Source organism: Diprion similis, chromosome 11 (genome assembly GCF_021155765.1).
Source record: "Diprion similis isolate iyDipSimi1 chromosome 11, iyDipSimi1.1, whole genome shotgun sequence".
NCBI lineage: Eukaryota > Metazoa > Arthropoda > Insecta > Hymenoptera > Diprionidae > Diprion > Diprion similis.
Window position 1 is genome coordinate 7909212 of NC_060115.1, and position 14430 is coordinate 7923641.

The following is a 14430-nucleotide window of genomic DNA, read 5'->3' on the forward strand; positions in this document are numbered from 1 at the left end:
CCGCGAACGGACCTTTATATATATATATAGGTACAGATGCACATGAGACGTGGTCACATATAACGATGATATCCGCGCAATAATTACCGGTTGATAATTTCTGAATAGCCTAATTAGGACCACGTCGTAAGCCCAGGGCCGGCACTTTGTGGGGCAAGATGCGTGTGTGTGCGTGTGTGTAAATATAATTGCATGACGAGAGTAACAAGTCGATTGTGCCGCCCGCAGGGCAGAGCGCGAAAGGGACGAGCCATGCGGGGTGGAAAAGTGGTGGAAAGGGCCAGGAGGAGGAGGAGGGTGGGAGAGATTTAGCTACCCTGCGGGGCGAATCGACGCGACGGGGGCGACGGACTCGGCACGTGCTCCAGAAGATGATCGCGCCGAGGACTGCAGGCAGGTGGACGCCACTAGCTGAGGTAACCAGAAATCCCTGCGCGGTAATTATAACCAGCCCATCTTAGTGTCAACCCCTGTCGATATTCGTCGTCCCTGACCAAACCTTTCACCTCGCTAAAGTTGTTATACCTTATGGTCGACGGATTATCACCCCCTTCCCCTGGTGAGGTTGCTTTATTTATGCAGTCCATGGTGAGAGAAATTTGATATGTATTTTCAGAAAGATAGTTAATTATAAATAACGTCGTAAACTTGAGAGAAATCATTGATTGACATTCATTTTTATAGGGAAACTCGTTATTTACCAACGTCATTTAATTTCCGAAATTCTGTCAATTCCGCAAACTCAACTACTTCACAGTCGTTCTCATTTTGCTGTATTGTGTAATTGGTTTTTGGTTTTAACCCTTCTTGAAATTCACACTCGGTGAACCGTTTTTTTCCTAATTTTTTGCATTCAAATCTACAACACTCTCGAAAGTATTTCAACTTAAAAATTTCGAACGATTTATACGATCTGTAATAGTCTTTCTTAACGTGTAGTCATTTTTTACTGAAAAAAAAACAAATAATATTACAGCCTGTTCGAAAACCAAAAAAAGATTTTCTGAGTGACCTTCTTTTACGGTATTAGAATTTTCTATACCTGCTAGGACGCTTTATGCTTTTTATACATCTAAGAAACTGTAAATCAAAGCTTGACTCGATCTGTTGTAATTGGATTTTATAATTGGGTGATCGAAATCCGGAAAAAATTGGCAATTTTAACCAAGAAACTGTATACATCTAGTAGATATATATATTAAGGAAGAAAGTTAGACAATTTTCAAAATAAACCGTCTAGACTACGCTGTTGAGTTTCGCATAGCGATTTTTCCAAGTACAAAAGTGTACTTTTAGCCAATTATAGAATTTAGGGATCTTCTTCTTCTTCTTCTTCCATTTCTTCTACCTGCAGTTATAGAGATGCGCAGAGAGAAGGTTGGTTTCGAAAAACTTCCGAGTGCACGACGAACAGCAGCGTACCTCCGGATAAATACTTTAAATACAGGCTAAGTCAGAGTAATCCTTTTCGAGTAATAAGTCCTTGTTAAGTGTAATGAATCCAGGGTGAAGAGTAGAGGTTCGACTATTGTCTGCAGTGATTATTATACGAGGCGGAGGCTCGAGGCAGGAAAGATCCATAAGCTGGAAGGGAATGATCGACACTTGGGTCCGGGCGCCTGGTTTTACCCTCGTTAAATTCTGGATTTGGATATTTGGATACGTATAATCTTCTTTGACCAATTTCCTATCTGACCGACTGACCGTTGCATTTCGAGAAGGAACTCGAAGGTGTCGGTCTTTGGAAAGACACCGAGAAGAATGGCGAAACGCTTCAGGATTACAATGAGGAAAAGTATAGGTGGATAGATACAATAGACGCAAGCGCGGTACTTTCGAGACAAAGATTATACCCGCGTTTGATCTTGTTTGCAGGGAAAAGGAGAAGAAGGACAAAAAGAGAAAAAAAACACACACACAAACACACAAACATAACAAACAACGCAAGCATGAAAGGGAGGAGAGTGAAAAGCGTACACAGTAACGAACGGACTTAAATTAAGGAGAAGCGATTTATTGCATGGGAAGTTTGTTCGCGAGATGCGCGACGAGGAGGACCCTAAGGTCCTTCAAGGTCGTATTAATTAAAAATAATTCGTCCCCCCCCCCCTCCCCTGCCCGCTTCCACCTACCATCGTCCTATCTCGTAGACGCCAAGAGTGCCATGCCAGGGTGCTTTGCAGCGGCAAGCGGCGACACATAAAGGTTCCACCAGGGGGATTAGAGATGAAAGTCAGAGCATCAATGCAATCAATGTTAGCCTAGTCATAGCCCAATTAAAGTTAACTTTAACGATTCTGGGGTCACTACGTCCTCATTCACCGGGAAAAGGAGAGGCGAGAGAGAGAGAGAATCAAAGAGCACAAGGTAGACCGCGCGCATGCCGAGGGACATGGACCATAAGTGCAGCGGTGTCGCGGGTGCGAGTCAAAAGGATTCTGTATGGATGATCGCGTCTTCTAGGACTCCGGTCGCTGCTGGTTTGTTATCAAACTTGTGTGGTAGGTACACGAGACCCTGCGTAACCAATTGAAAAAAGACGCGTAATGATTGCCCCGCGAACGCGATCCTGCTTCCTTATTATATGTACGTATGCACGGTGTATACATATATACTCCGCGTGTAGGGTGGTCCAAAATTTGACGATTATTAATTTTTTCATCAAAATCTTCTTCTTCTTCTTCTTGTCCGTAAAAGGGAATAAAATTTTTGGCCTGATTTCAGATGAATGAAAATTTTAGAATTCCTGCAATTAACATACATCAACAAAGGAAGCAAATTATCCTGAAGGTCTTAGATATTTTTTTTTGTATCTCTTCCCATTTGCTATTCTTTTGCGAATTTGGTTGATCCTTAGAATTTCATCATCTTTCCAAATTGCGGGTAGATATAGGTATATATAATAAATTTCCTAACTGTTGTCTTTTTAAATATTATTCATTTCCGACGATTAGGAGAATTATTAATTTTTGTAAATAATTTCCAAATATTGCTATCTCATAAAATATAAGACGAATGAATATTCATTATTTAATTATTTATTCATCTACCACATGAAACGACACGATATATTACAGACGTACAGAGACACTTGCTGCAAAAGTGAAACTCGTACTCCGCACGCTTAATTACTCTTATAAAAATACCTCAGCTACATACAGGAACGATATTGTTGAAAACGTTTAAATCTTCCCTCAATAGGCAGCGCCTCATTATATTAATAAATACTCGAGACAGGTAGGAGTGGAAACGCGAGGTTTGCGATGCCAGAAGCGTGCAGCGTTCGAATCCACACACGCACACGTGTCACCCCTGCACGTTACAGAGCAAAGTACGTCACGTCGTGCAGGGACGATGCACCAAACGTCAAGTTCGAATGTTGGTAAAGAGTAGCGGCTGAAAACGCGAGAGGATGAGGATGGGAGGTCGAGAAGAAGGGTGCACGAGATGCGTAGGCATTGAGGCGGCGGTTTGATAGATGCCATTCGCCTTTGAACTCCGCCGCCGTCATCTCGCGGTAGGTTGCGTAGAGCTACGCGTGTAACGTTCGCTCACCCACACCGCCGCGGAAAAATTTAAAGAGGCTGCAGGCCTCCTTTTTGTCGATACAATTTATATATAATACGTATACACCGTTGTGAAAACGCCACTTGATCCGTACCCGCCGCCCCTTAAACCTCAAACCCTTCGCCTCGATTCCGCTGTTGAAAATGAAGAACGAAGCAAAACAAGAAGAACAAGAAGAAGAAGAAAAAGAATATATATAAAAGAAGGGTAAGTTTGAAACGAGGGATTTTCTTGTAGGTATAAACTTTCGCAGCAAATATCGCGTCAATTTTTTTTATGGATAAACAGAAAAAGAAGGAGAAAATTCTCCGTAGAATTACGAAGACTCGAGATGTAATCAACCATAGGTTGCAGCAGCAGCAGCAGCAGCAGCAGCAGCTATGGTGGCTGCGGTGTGATTGCCGCTGAAGAGAGCTGCGCAAGGATGACTGTCCGAGGTATCGGAGAGACGAGAATTACAAGGATCGCAGCATCAATACTCATTAGGGGTTTGTCACATCTGGCGGCTAGATCGCGCAGCGAACAAAGATCTCTCTCTATCGATTCCTCTGGCCTTCGATATTATTATACAAAAGCGCCGACCGGTAACGGATTGCCGTTTCATGATCTAGCGGAAACTTAAGCAACGGATAATATTCTGTGCTTAGGCGACCCGGAGGATCGGTCAGATATCTTTACTCCTCCATCGTGACACTGGCCGTTTGTTACATTTATCTCTGCGTACCTACTCGTACAATCAGTATATCAAAACTGTTGAAGACGTTCGATGTGTACAGGTACAAAAGGTAAAACTACGTTTAAAAAAATCAATAAATAAAAGGAAAATAAACAATTTAATCAAACCATGTTTGGAAGTGTTTAGTTAGTGACGTCATTTCTTCCGACTCTCTGGTATACGAGTATAAATAAATTGAGTCTGAAGTGACCAGCTTTAGGGTGTAGGTATAATATACGTTTCCGTTAAAACCGTGTGACTCGGACAAGCATAAAGAGAAAGAAAATTTGCCTTTGACAAGAATTGAAAGATTTTTGAGAAAGGTATGTAAGGTAGGTACACGTATTTCTCTGTGCTTTATACGCTCTGCCGCGGTGTTTGCAAATGTATATCTACTAACCGAAGCCGCGATCATTATTGACCGGCAGTGAACACAACCATCAGTGTAAAGTATAATGTGGAAAGACTCATTGTCCGAGTTTGTCCATTGAGAAGTTGCAGAGTCGGCATGGATCAATGTAGGTACGTACCTCCGCCTACCTTTTCCGCCCCAAGCTACGTATGCACCTACCAACCTACGTCTATATACCTCTCGACTCGAAATGCCCCACGAATAGCGAACAACAGTTGTTGTCAGAGGACTCTCGCACTTCTCCAAGGGTCATCCTCATTGTCCGTATCAACTGTGGCACGTTCGTCCCTGCCGCAGCATCAATATGCTTCCACCTCGTGATGGGCTGAAGGAGAGAGGAGGTTCGGTTTCTCAATGGGATTGAGTCCTCACACCGGAAAATGAAACGTCTCTATACATATATAGGTATGAATAATGAAGGTGGGTTAGTCGAAGGTACCTACACCCGTGGACTTTTACCTGTTGCCAAAAACGCTGATTTGATCCTGATGCTCGTGTACATGTAACATCGATGCAGAGAGAGGGAGAGGAAATAAAATCGCTGAGGGGCTCTAAGTCGAGTTTATTGCGCGTTTGATGCGAATTGCGTTGATTGAGGATCGCAATTGACTAGAAGAAGGCCATATTTCGAGGACCTGTGGAGCGCCAAAACTCCTAGGCGTGTAAGCTCGATAAACGGGGTCCTCCACATCCGCTGGGGATTCGCTCGGTTACGGATAACGACCCGTAACTATACTGCCTAGCTCTTTTGACTCCATTGACCGGGCTAAATGAGGCATGTCGATGTCACGATGAATTGGTAAACGCACCGAGGGAAGATCTCGCCGCAGTTACTCACGAGACACTGTAAGTATATATATATAGACATGTGTCTAATATAGGTATAGTTTGCGATCTGGTAAAACGCAGAGAATTTTGGAAAACTATTTTGCCTTTCGTAAAAACGTATAATAACACGTCTGTTCGTCTGATGGGAGAAAGTCAACGAATAAGCATTTCGTTCGTTCGATTTTATCAATTCCGTCTCTTGCGACATCTTTCACTTTGCAGAGTTTCTTTATTGCGTTATTTCACTTTGGTTTCTCTATTGTTGGTGTTGGTTTTAATATTTCTAGCTACTGTCTCCGAATCGACGCGGTAAAACCGATGCGATCTACCGTGAACACAGCGGCTAGCTCTTAATGTGACGTATGGAAGTGTCGATGCAAAAAGACATTAGCCAATCATATCCATTACCGTTGAGTTAACGGTATAAATTATCTATCTCCTCTAATGACATCCCGCGATATATCATCGTGCCTGCACTTCTAATAACTTAATTGTAATCTCTACCTTTCTCGCTATGGTACATAACTCGACGGTACATATCTACGTATGTATATATACACACTACGCATTCGAATATCACACTTGCACGCTCCGATGAATTCTATAAAGACCGATTTGAAATCAAAGATGGGATTATAACGGACGCAGAAATATATTCTTGCAACACCATGAGCTGCTGAGGTCACGACGAGTGGAATAATTGTAAAATAAAAAGAAAAAATTCCCAAACGTTCCAGATATTTACTACGAATAAAAGTGACTAAAAAACGAAGAATCTTCTCAACCAGACGAAATAGATCGCATGAAAAAGTTAGTGCAGTGAAAAAAAATTCATGTAGTTTCTAGAATGAGTATAATCTTGTGTATTAAATCTTAACCTTCTACCTTATATACCAAATATTGAACCATTGTAAAAGAATTATTTCCACATATATTACACGCGTATATACAATATCTCTTCAGCAATATAATTAGTCCTCAATGCATTATAGCAAATTTGCGTCATTGAAGTTGAATAACGTGACGCGATCAATCAGTCACGTACATACGTAGGAGCGTCGAAATATCGAATGCGGGCTTTCGGTTTGGCGGCATATATGGAAGGTATAGGTTATGCGTTACATTGTATAATGCGAAATGAATACGATCCCGCCAGATGCACGCGTGCATGCACTATCCGCTGCAGCTCTGACGAGCCGGCATTGTGTCGACGTCGAAAGCAACGAGGCGCGGTTCACGCAATGTCATGTTTGCTGCCCCGCCGGAGGCGGAGGCGGAGGCGGAGGCGACGGCACATCAGCAACCCCCTCGACACCGAATCACATTATACATGTTATACGTGCATGTATGTACATACAATATCGGGCGACTTGTATTCCCTGGCTAATAATGATTATAATAACGGTCATAACACGACGGAAGAGCCAAAAGGGGGGAGATTGGAGAACTCTGGATCGCGGATCGGGAGGGTTGCAGGCTTCCTTCGCCCATCATCGACCATATACAGTGTTTAGTTTCGCACTGCAGGGTGTATATATATATATAATTCAGCCTCTAAACGCGAGTGCAGGAAGGCGGTGGTCCGGGGTCGGCAAATTCGCCACGGCCAGCTGGGCTTCCGCTAAAGTCTCCTCAGGATTCGTTCGTGCCCGGGTCACCGAGCGGTGCACGCGGGGACTCTTTAATGCATTATGCACGCAGCTCATTCAAACTCTCGGCGCTCAAGTGCCCAAAAGTAAAGTGGAAACCGCTTTATTATTCTTTATGGTAGGTGTGTATAATATACCGTATATATATATATACACACACACACATGTATCTGTCATAGTCATAGAGTCGTAAAGTGAAGGCGTGCCTGGGCTGCTGCACCTTGTGGACTTTGTGGACACCTGACAATGAGTATATTTCATTCATGACTAGGTATGACTGGCTTCGAGATCTGTCAGGTATATACCTATATATATATATATATATATATATGGTGAGGGTCACGTCTACAATTTGAAAAAAGATAACGATATAGGTATACTATTGTGTGTTTTCAGAGCTACTCACTGAATGATCTTACTACGACCTGCAAGTAGTATTTGTCGTCATTTTGGGAAAATGCATCGTTGAGCATTGAGTCACTGAATGGTATCAGAAGTGTGGGAAGACTGCATAGTGAGCTTCTTGCGATAACGTCCGATTAAGTTATAATTGTAATCGGAATTTGAGGAAAATCAAGAAACACGTCGAATTCAATGATGGCATCTGCAGTTTGTTTCGCATATTTGTGGATAATTGTAACAACGATTATCTGAAAAAGATCGAAGGTAAAAAATACCCGCCTTGATGGAATTTTGGTATTTCTTTCAAGTGCAAAAAAACTCCGAGAATTTTATTAGAAAAAAAAAAAAAAAAAATAGGAAGGCTTTTGCACGACGTCAAATTATTTAAACAAACTCGTAATTCAGGAGAGAAGTTGGAATTCAAGGATACGTACCAATGAAATTCCGACAGAGTACGCTACTAGACGGTCAAAGCTGTTAAAGTCCGTAACTTATAAGGTCACATGAATCAAATTTTAGTGATAAATTACGATTTTTTCAAAATCACTATCCATTCATCGGCCCACTAAAGTTTGAAAACATTGTTTCCTTTTTTTCTTATTTTCGTAAAAAAACAAAAACAAAAAAACAAAAAATGAAACTGCAACTGCACGTCATCTTCCAGGCTCAAAGATCGTTGCCGTTTTCTGTTTTACCAACAACGTCATGTATCGACTGGCAGCGGATGATAAATGGGCAACGGTACAAGCTAAGGGTACGTACAAGCAGCAAATCTACGTATGAGTTGTCAGTGAGGTAGACTTTACACGGACAGAACTGCTTTACCGTTTGTTGATAAGACTTATGTTCTTACTTTCTAATTCCAGAAGCATAAACTCTTGAATGAAATCGCCTCCTTATCGTGCGTAATGAAATACTTATTTCAACGTATGCTATTGTTATTATTCACAATGTACTTATTATTATTTCTTTCGAAATGTTGTACATATATACAGAGCCTTGATCCAACAAAAATTTCCCCACTTTGTAGCGGTTTTTAGAGTAACGATTCTGAAATCATGCGATTCCGGAATTTCCGTAGCTTTAGGTTTATTGAATGAAACTACTACAGTGAAAGAAAAATCTAATACTGAAATAAGAAACCTTTTACCTACAGAGAGTGTAATCATAATTATCGTGACGATCTTTAGCTATACATATAATACAGTAGAAAGCGTATGCAGATCAGGCTGTCGGATCGAGTAAATCATTATTATTATTATTATTATTTCTGTACGAATTCAGTGATGACAAAGATGAGAAGAAGAACATAGACAAGTAAGAAATAGTCACGATCATGACCGAAGTGTATAAAATAAGACTCGCGAAAAAGATACCCAAGGCTTAATATGTAGGTATAAAAAATAGAGATTTCAGATTTTAATTGATCGCATAAACTAAAACTCGGAGTGAAAAGAAAAAGTTTTCAGAATTAAAAAAAATATCACAGGTTGCGAAAAGTCTCGGCACCATTAGGGATACAGCAAACTAAAAACATCCAAATTTCGTTCAAGTAATAGAAATTCGAAATTACATGATTTTTACAAAGAACAACATTAACAGCAAACGAGAAAAAAATTCTCTCTACCACTTCAGCGTCCTTGAGTAATGAATCTCGCCCTGCAGCGCTATAATACAGGCTCTGCAGGTTTTTGCGAATAAAAAGAGGAATGAGAATGATATAATGAGAGTGTTTTTTTTCTTCGTCTCTCCTTCTCCACCGATTTGCATATATTGAGTTATTACAGGGAGAATTGAGAAACGATTATCATTATACTTTCTCAATGCCACTTAATTACGTCCATGCGCTAAAGAACTGCACGCGTCTTGCGTATCCGTCGAATACATTTAAGCATTCTATGTGTATAGTACGCGAAATACATACGCAGACTCAAAACGGAGGAGGACAGGTTCTATGCGAGAGAGTATCGGTTCTACACGGATCAGTCCTACAAGTGATTAGTTCTACAAGTTCGTTCCTACAAGCGGCGGTCCTAGAAGTTTGTTTCTCCAGATTCGTTTCAATGAAGAAGGATCGATTCTACAGAAATCAGTTGAAAAGTCATACATTTAATCGTCAGTTTCGTACATTTTTAAATAAATTCAATTTAATCTAATTTAAATTAGTTGTGTTGAATTTATGTGTGAGTTGAGTGTCTGTTATGTCGAACGGATATTGTGTTGGTGGTGTGAAACTAGAAAACATTCTGCAGAAAAGTTTCTGTGGTAAAGTTCTCCCGTAAAATAATTCATGCATGATCATTTCTGATGTGAATCCCGAGTTCCTTGACGTAAGAAAATGTTCTGTGGAAAAATATTTCTGTAAGAACGAGTCTACGCATCCACGAAAAGCCGCGGTATAGAGATCACAACATCAATGCCCCACTAAAATCTCACAGTTACAGATTTTTTTGAAAATCATTCCACTTACAATAAGGTACAAATCGATTATATAGCCTAATCAGGTGATTTTAAATCGGAAAATCCATCCTCTTACAAGCATAGGTTAGAGTTTAGAAAAAAACTTATAAATTTATAAGGGAATTGTTTTCTAATTTCTCTCAGACCACGAGAAAACTAGTCTTAATCATTTGACGTGTTTTTTTTTTTTGGCTTCAAGCTCTCCATCTACATGCACAGTAATTTTCATTAACACCTTCCTTTTCCGGCTACCTCGTGTTCGGTCCGAACAAAATGGGAGTCCAATTCTATACGAATTATGTGACAATGACTCCCATTCTCTCAGGCCAACTTCATCGCCAGTCATTGACACAAAATTCGTACAAGGAGAGAAAATTTCCATACACCTTGACTGTACTTAACTCAATCACACTGACGCGTCGTACTTCAACAGATTGGAGTGAATTCTGCACTAGCTCCAACTCGACGAATTGGTAGAATTCACTCCAATCCGTTGAAGTAGGTACTCCGCCTTTATTGTTCACCTATTCACCTACTTCTGTCTTCTATTACCTCGATAAGGCGTTGGCGTTATTTATTTCGAAGTACTTAACCTGAAACACCTAGAATTTTTCTCCGTCTATAAAATCGAGACTCGCATTTTATTTCGGATCACAAAGAAGTTAGCCAGAAGGAGCAGGAATTAATGAACATTAACGTACAAACGAACTTGTTGGACCACCTGCACACGTAGGAACGATCTAAGAGAACTGTTCACTTCTAAAACCGATTCGTGTAGGGCCGATACTCTCTCCTGAAAACCCAACCACATCCTCACAGATGAATGAAGGCATGGATGATATCCACGTGACGAGGTAGATGAATATCTACCATCGTTGCAAGCGCTGCCGTCCGAAGTATATTATAGCCTGCGGCCGAAGACTTTCAATTTATTTCGAAATACCCATCACTCACCGACCTGCATGTGGCCGTACACACCTGGGAAGACTCTGCGTTGTGTGCACCTCGACGGCTCTGCACACAGAGGCAAACAGAGCAATTTGTGCATGCGGTGGTCATATTACGTTGCCGGGCATTACAGACGCGCGTGTCTGCTAATAAAATTATTGATAACCTTCGTGGGTGGGGATAAAATTTCAGGGTCGTTTACAAAACGTGCGCCAATTCTTTTATGGGTGACCAACTTATATTGACAGTGCTACAGGCGGTCGGTATTCACCGCAAGATACTCACTCACTCCCTGAAACATTTTTATCTCGCAGGTTAATGTATCACTAATTTAATGCGAGAGTCAGTTCTCTTGCAGCTTAAAACATGTGGTATGTACCTACAAGTAGTTTGTGTCTTAATCCTCCTCTCGCAATGGCAGAAGAAAGCCAATCTTGCACAGTATGAAAATATAAGTACAACTTTAAAAAATCCTTGATTTTTTTTTGAGAATAATCAAATTTGCATGGTTTTTTTTTTTTACACCTGAAATCGTGTTCATATTCCGTCTCAAGTATGAAGCACAAACTGTGTAGAAATCAGAAGTGAACAGTTGCAGAGTAGATTTTATTTCCAATTGATTTCCGGCGCTCGATTCTTCTGGGAAGTACAAAGTTCCACCAACTTCATATATGTATAGTATCTACCCGCAGGATTAAATTGGTGATCCAAGATTCTGGTCGCGTCGAAATATTCCTCCTCCTTTAGTCGAGTACTATAATCTTCATCGGAATCCTTTCAAGCGTTTGTGCAAACCTTGACTTGAACTTTTTTTTCTCTTATTATGGATGAGGCGATGAAAGTGGTATTCATACCTTCAAATGTCATAGTTACTTCCCTCTCGAATCGTTTCACGTGGCTTAAATACGAGGGATCTCCTTGAGACGCCTGATTGTAAACCAACCAACTATTTTAGATTCGTAGAGTAGTTTCCGCGTTGAAGATTACTTCACTGCTTCCGGGCAATCCGCAATTGTAAACTTTAACATTTGTTGTTTGACTCGACTTCGCAAAATTGTTCAAACCATTATTGCGGCAGTTATCTATGACTTTCCACAGATGTAAAACGAGCTAAAACCTCACCAGACACGATGAACTGAACATGAACACGGAAATGCAAGTATAAATTATATTCTTCATATATTCATATAAATTCATGCGACTTTGCTATATGTATGGTATATCGGATCGATATCGGTGCAATGATTTCAGACGTATTATAAACTGTCAAGTTGATGAAAAAATATAACATTGTACTCGTCTTCTTCTTCTTCTTCTGCGCTTCATTCTAGCAGAACGTTATTTGAACTTCTTATCTATCAGATGGCTTGAGGAATTGTCTTGAAGTTCAGAACACGGGGTTGATAAGTGAGTTCATGTCATCGAAATCTTGTCGACTATTGATTTAAATCAAAATCGGCAGATGAAAAAGGAAGCTGTTGATTATTTTGTGAAATCAATGTCGAAGCAACTCATCTTATAGTCACTAGGGTGGAGTTAATTCCAAGATAAGCAACTCTAGTTCATAACTTGTCTTGGAGTTACTATTGAATCATAATGAAGTCAGTACAAAACTAATCTACGAGTCACTGCTAAATTATCTTCCAGTCACTTAGCAATGGTAGCAATTTATCGTGAAGTCACTACACGAGAATACACCTCAGAGCGATTAATCTTGGAGTCACTGTAAAGCGATATACCAAAGCCTGGATCTGAGACTACAGTAACTCGGTAATGAAAATACCGTTGTGTGTGACTTAATTTTGTTACAGAATAGTTTCTTCTAGATTTCAAATGTTTTGGCGCACGTGGCTTTTTGTAAAGCTATCGCAGTGAAACAGGATCAAAACATATTCGTTCCTGGCTGACTAGCTCCGATTAGTCCCTAGAAAACGGCTAGCTCAGGTGTACGAGCATCTTCAGCGTAACTTCCATTTTTCTTACAATGACGTTCTTCGTCAGTGACATTAAAATCATTCTCTCTCGCCGTGTGCCGCAAACACTCTGAATATGCCAGTTCAAAACAGACTGAGTGTATAAGTGATTTCTAAAAGTCGAAACTTTCAAACTGCGCCCAAATGACCTCACGAATACTGATTAATCGATTGTCCCGACAATTCTATTCTTCCGAATCACGCCGTAAGCATAGCAACGTTCAAATCCGGCACTCCTCAGCGCGGGCCAAAGCAATTCTCGCCTCGCCTCGCCTCGCCTCGCCTCGCCTCGCCTCATCCGATATATCTCGAATTAACAGGTTACTGTTGGCTCTAAAATATCGAACCTACAGCGAGATCGTTTCGAATAATAACAGCGGTGTTTCCGACGGCATGCTGTTGCGTACGGCAAAGGTTCAAGGGTCATGAACACGGCTCTATAAAGTATAAAACATCAAGTCACTGGGTACACTAACGATAGAGAAGACATCGTAGCATATTAAAATAATATTTTTATCATATATATTATAAACAATATTTTCGATCTGCATGGCAAAATTTTTCTGCAATTTTGAAGTAGTTTTACCCATACGGTAAGGCACGTATACAGTTCTGTATAATTATGAACCTGATTTCTGAGATGGCATACAGACTCGCTGAACGGGTTACCGGCGTCTCTTTTCAAGCATGCGTAAGATGAAATCGTCGTAGTCAAAGGAGACGTTATGCGTCTCCTAAATCAGCGTGGTCCCCTTACTTTTCACCGATCATTCCTGTTCCCGCGACATAAACAGCGTGACACTCAAAAATACACTCTCCAAAACATTTCCATGTTCGTGGGTGTGCGTGCTAGCGGTGCAGATATACGTTAACAAGGATGCAGCAGCAGCAAATCTCTGCAGAGATTGGATCGCTTCATCATTTAAATGCATCGCGGGGCCTCGCTATAAGGAAGGCGCCCGCATCCTGCTTACACAACAACACCGACGAGAGTCAGCCCGGGAAGTACTTTACTGCCGAATATATGTGTTGGCCAATGGTGTATCAACGGGTGAACAACGTTCTCAGTGTCGGAACGACGCGATATACCAAGGTCTTTAAAAGTTTTGCCGTACGGGTACCGACGACTGCAGGTATAACGTACGTTACCTGGCCTACAAGTATTTGGCCTTGAAATCTATAATATACCTATGACAGCACCGCGTTGTGTGGCAGGGATCACGATTTGCAGGATCCAAAGGTTGCCGATCGCGATCATTCGTTTCATTGTACCGATTATGCGTCTGTGATTTTTCTTTTGAAAGATCGTGTTGTAGTATTTTACAGGAGTCGATTACCAGCGAGTAATTTCTTCCTCAGAGTTTTTACCGTGCAAACGTGATTTGAAAAGATTCACTAACACAGCACTGCTGTAAGCATTAATGAACTCGCTACCACAAGATGACCTTCTAAATTGAAAGAGTTAATCGTTCAAAC